The sequence below is a fragment of the Bufo bufo genome, chromosome 9 (genome assembly GCF_905171765.1).
Source record: "Bufo bufo chromosome 9, aBufBuf1.1, whole genome shotgun sequence".
In the NCBI taxonomy this organism is placed as follows: Eukaryota; Metazoa; Chordata; class Amphibia; order Anura; family Bufonidae; genus Bufo; species Bufo bufo.
In genome coordinates, this window is record NC_053397.1 from 160440944 (window position 1) to 160447009 (window position 6066).

The following is a 6066-nucleotide window of genomic DNA, read 5'->3' on the forward strand; positions in this document are numbered from 1 at the left end:
CAACAGAAATTAACTACACCATAGGGGATCAAAAGCTCCTGGTAATTATTTAATGGTGCATCATATGCGGCGACTATTTATACAGTCGATAAGAACTTATAGAGCCTGTCATTTGTCTGTGAAAAAAATCCCTGCACAGAAATTGACCTGTGGTGAAGATTCTTTATACATGTGGATTTAAAGGGGTTGTTCACCCCGGGCACCTTTTTCGGCAGCATGGCCAGACCTACGGTGGGAATTATACTTACCTGATTGCCAAAGCTGGGTTCCAGATCCTTCTCTCCCCCAGCTCCTTTGCAGGTCCTGAGTCTCCCCACCTCAACATCCAGTTCGAAGTAGGTCACGTGTTTGCTGCAGCCAATGGCTGGCCACAACTGTGACATGTCACCCATGCGTCATGTGACTTGAGACCTAGAAGCTACGGCAGAGCAGGAGCTGCAAAAGAGCTTTAACCAAGCAGCAGGGATCAGGTAGGTATGATTTCCACTTCAGGCCATGCTGGAGGAGTCTGCAGAAAAGTGTCCACTGGGTGAATATTCTCCTCTACCCAGTTTGGGCTCATAAATCTTTGTCTGTAAGGCCAGTTTCACATTAGTGTTAAAATCTTCATCATATTGAGTTCATCGTATCCGGAATAACCGGAAAGGGCTCAGGTCACTACCAGGCCCTATTGACTATAATGGGACCCGACAGGGATCCAGCTTGTTTCCAGCATTAGTACCAGACAAAAAACTGGTGCTTGCAGCCCAAGACGGTAACGCTTTACAGACATTAGCATCACACTGTCCCCAATGGGGCTCACAATCTAAGTTCCCTATTAGTATGCATTTGGAGTGTGGTAGGAAACCCATTCAAACATAGGAAGAACATACAAACTCCATGCAGATGTCCTAGGTAGGATTCAGACTTAGGACCCCAGCACTACAAGGCACCAGTGCTAACCAATGAGCCACCGTACTGCACACTCTGTCTGTGCTGGGTATGATGAACTCTGGCAGGCTGTTCTTCTCCTCTGCTGGAAAATTTTAATGCTTGTGTAAAACTAGCTTAATTCACCTAGGGTCAAAATAATACTTTGGCTATAAACTTAACAGTGTCATTGGTTGTCCTGTTTCATGTGCACTTGGCAGCTGAAGGCATCTGTGTTGGTATGATGCAGGGGCGTAGCTAGAAATGCATGGGCCCCATAGCAAAAAAAATGTATGGCCCCCCCCCCGTGCCATCCACAGATCCCCCTCCCCTAAATAGTGCCATCCACAGATCCCCCTCCCCTAAATAGTGCCATCCACAGATCCCCCTCCCCTAAACAGTGCCATCCACAGATCCCCCTCCCCTAAATAGTGCATTCCACAGATCCCCCTCCCCTAAATAGCGCCATCCACAGATCCCCCTCCCCTAAATAGTGCCATCCACAGATCCCCCTCCCCTAAATAGTGCCATCCACAGATCCCCCTCCCCTAAATAGTGCCATCAACAGATCCCCCTCCCCTAAATAGTGCCATCCACAGATCCCTCTCCCCTAAATAGTGCCATCCACAGATCCCCCTCCCCTAAATAGTGCCATCCACAGATCCCCCTCCCCTAAATAGTGCCATCCACAGATCCCCCTCCCCTAAATAGTGCCATCCACAGATCCCCCTCCCCTAAACAGTGCCAACAGATCCCCCCTCCCCTAAACAGTGCCATACACAGATCCCCCTCCCCTAAACAGTGCCATCCACAGATCCTTCTCCCCTAAACAGTGCCGTCCACAGATCCCCCTCCCCTAAACAGTGCCATCCACAGATCCTTCTCCCCTAAACAGTGCCGTCCACAGATCCCCCTCCCCTAAACAGTGCCGTCCACAGATCCCCCTCCCCTAAATAGTGCCATCCACAGATCCCCCTCCCCTAAATAGTGCCATCCACAGATCCCCCTCTCCTAAATAGTGCCATCCACAGATCCGCCTCCCCTAAATAGTGCCATCCACAGATCCCCCTCCCCTAAACAGTGCCATCCACAGATCCCTCTCCCCTAAACAGTGCCGTCCACAGATCCCCCTCCCCTAAATAGTGCCGTCCACAGATCCCCCTCCCCTAAATAGTGCCATCCACAGATCCCCCTCCCCTAAATAGTGCCATCCACAGATCCCCCTCCCCTAAATAGTGGCATCCACAGATCCCTCTCCCCTAAATAGTGCCATCCACAGATCCCCCTCCCCTAAATAGTGCCATCCACAGATCCGCCTCCCCTAAATAGTGCCATCCACAGATCCCCCTCCCCTAAACAGTGCCATCCACAGATCCCTCTCCCCTAAACAGTGCCGTCCACAGATCCCCCTCCCCTAAATAGTGCTGTCCACAGATCCCCCTCCCCTAAATAGTGCCGTCCACAGATCCCCCTCCCCTAAATAGTGCCATCCACAGATCCCCTCCCCTAAATAGTGCCATCCACAGATCCCTCTCCCCTAAATAGTGCCATCCACAGATCCCCCTCCCCTAAATAGTGCCATCCACAGATCCCTCTCCCCTAAACAGTGCCATCCACAGATCCCCCTCCCCTAAATAGTGCCATCCACAGATCCCCCTCCCCTAAATAGTGCCATCCACAGATCCCTCTCCCCTAAACAGTGTCATCCACAGATCCCCCTCCCCTAAACAGTGCCATCCACAGATCCCCCCTCCCCTAAACAATGCCATCCACAGATCCCCCTCCCCTAAATAGTGCCAACAGATCCCCCCTCCCTTAAATAGTGCCATACACAGATCCCCCTCCCCTAAACAGTGCCGTCCACAGTATCAGGTGCCTCTCCCCCCCATGTGCCAGTCAGTATCAGGTGCCAACCCCCCCCCCCCTCCAGGTGCCAGTATCAGGTCAGGCACCAACCCCCCTCCCCCATGTGCCAGTATCAAGTGCCCCCCGCTCCCCCCATGGCAGTAACAGTCGGGTATTAAAAAAAATAAAATAAACACTTCTACTTACCTCCTCCATGTCAGCGATGCGATGCAGTCTCTTCCTGTGTCCCTCCCTGTATGTCCATATATGGAGTCAGTGCTTGTATTTCAGAAAAGGTTTCTGCTGGGATTCGAACCCACGACCTTCTGTATCAGAGGCAAAGCATCTAACCACTAGACCATAAGAGCTGCCTTGCTGCTGGCTGAAAAATTATGAGACTTCTACTGTCATAGCTGGCTAAGTGTACATCTATACACATGACAGCTGCTCATATATAGAGATATAGCAGAGCTGAGTGTGCTGGGATAGCTGTCATATAGAGATATAGCAGTGCTGGGTGTGTTGGGGCAGCTGTCATATGTTTTTTTCAATCAGTTGCAATGCCTCCTTTATGGTTGTGAGGGTAAATGCTTTGCCTCTGATACATTGATACATTGGAGGTTGTGGGTTCGAATCCCAGACACATCAGGAGACTTTAGAATACAGTAAGATTAGATCACATTAGCGAGGGGGCCTGAACATTAAGACCGCTGCTGTGAAGGGGGCCCTGAACATTAAGACATCGATATTTAACTAACTTGAAAATAAACTGTCGGCCCCGAAGCAGCTGCTTCCCCGGTAGTTACGCCACCTCCTGGCTGCCTGTGTGTAGTGTCTGTGTGTGTTAATAAAAATAAATAAATAAATAAATAATTGAATGCGGTCGGACGGGCCCCCAGTGGCGTAGGGCCCCATAGCCACTGCTATGGTTGCTATGGCGATCCCTACGCCACTGGTATGATGTTTTAATATATGCAAATAAGCCTCTAGGAGCAAAAGGTGCATTGCCATTATGTGTAGAGGCTCCGCGCTCTCCACTTTGATTGACCGGGCAAGGCAGTGTAAAATTCATCATGCCTGGCCCTGTCAATCAAAGTGGAGAGGGCTTGGTGTAATGGTGATGCCCCTGTTGCATCAAGTCCATCAAGTTCAACCAAGGGATAGGTGGGGACGCGAATCCAAGAAGGAAGTGAGACTCAGATTGCTACACGTTTTCATAAGCATTAATGTTGTTTACTTTTAACAATTCATCTAAACCCTTTTTAAAACTGTCCACTGTTCCTGCTGTGACCACGTCCTGAGGAAGTCTATTCCACAGATTTACAGTTCTTACAGGAAAGAAGTTTTGACGCTTCTGGAGACTGAACTTTTTCTTCTCTAGTGCACTTTTTGCTTTTGAGGGCATTTTACATAGAACAGTTTTTCACAGTATTTTTTGTATGGCCCATTTATATATTTGTATAGGCTAATCATGTCCCCCCTTAGACGTCTCTTCTCAAGACTAAATAAATGTAATTCTTTTAATCTTTTTTCATAACTAAGACTCTCCATGTCCCTTATCAGTTTAGTCGCACTCCTGTCACGACCATGGTTATGGTCGTGACTCCTGGACCCGCATGCAGTTGCCTGCGGTTTGGTTTTCTTGTCAACCACATGGTGAGGGCTGCTTGTATGTTGCCTCACGTGTGGTTGCCGCTGGCAACATGATTGTATTGACAGTATAGTAGCCTGAGCTGTTGCTAGGCAGCTTGCTGTCAAGTGCATGCGGTTACACCTGACAACCTGGCTATGTAGGTGTGCCTCTGGTCTGTATGGTGTGCACTCAGACATTTTCCCTTCACTTGCGGTTGTCCGCGGCAACGTGTGGTGTTGTGTGCATGTGGTTGCAGTGTCTCGGCCTGCTGGCAGATTCCCAGGACATGATTGCCAAGCATGCCGTTGCCAGCGGTAACAGGTGCAGTGTGATTTTTATGTGTGCACTTTCCCTGTTTGTTGTGCACGAGGTTTAGGTATGTGTGCACTTCCCCTTTAAGTGGTTTCACTTCCCTGGTTAGTGTTGGAAGGGTTAATTCCCTTTGCAGTGTGTGTCTGTGTGGGTGTGGCCATTTGGGCTATTTAGCCTCTGTTGAGACCTGTAGCTGAGGGGTACTCCAGCCTTCTTGTAGCTGGAGTCATCCTCCTGGTTTCTTAAACCATCTGCCAGTGAGGGCCACCCTTGTGGTCATAAAACGTTATGCGTGATGTTATTTTATGTTTATGTGGTGTCTATTATTACTGCAGCTATGGATCTGGGTTCCTGTGTGTTTATGTGTGTGTGCTGTGTCCTTTTATGTTTGGTTTGTACATCAGCAGTTGAGCACGGGATCCAGTCAGAGTGTCTGTGGCAGGTAGGTGTGGAAGTCGTTTCACTCACCTGCCATATCCATAGGCTGTTTATGTTTCTCTTCCCTTGCAGCTTGGCCAGTTTAGACTCCTGTTCGTCCGTGTCCAGGAGGAACAGGTTGTCTTACTCAGCTCCTAGTTCAGGGATCCCTTGAGGGTTAGTAGGGACCCGAGGTTCCTGAGTATAAGTCCTCCTACCATCTGGGTTGGCTCATACAGCTAGGAGTCAGGGTCAGAGTTAGGGACGCATAGGAGGTGACCTGCTCCCTAATTCTGTTGTCCTGGTCAAACAGCTTCCCTTTACGTTTAACATCACACGGATGAGGGTTTCCCCCACTCTCATCCGTGACATCTCCTCTGTACTTTTTCCAGCTGCAGAGCGTCCTTTCTATGGACTGGTGCCCAGAACTGAATTGCATATTTCAGACGAGGCCACACCAACACTTTGTAAAGTGGTAATATTACATCCCTGCCCTCCGAGTCCATGCCTCGTTTAATGCAGGACAATATCCTGGTGGCCTTAGAAGCATCTGATTGACATTGTATGCTGTTATTTAATCTACCATCTACAAGGACACCCAAATCCTTCTCTATAAGTGACTCTCCCAGTGTTACATCACCTAGGACATATGAAGCAAAGAGATTATTACTACCAAAATGCATAACTTTACATTTATCCACATTGAACCTCATTTGGCAAGTTGATGCTCAATCACTCAGAGTGTTCAAGTCAGCTTGTAGTTTATGGACATCTTCCATAGACTGTACAGTACTACATAGCTTGGTGTCATCTGCAAAAATAGAAATGGTGCTATTAATTCCGTCCTCGATATCATTAATAAATAAATTAAATAATAGAGGGCCCAGCACTGAACCTTAGGGTACAAGGTTCTCAGCAATGTGGGTACATATGAACATGGGACCAACACA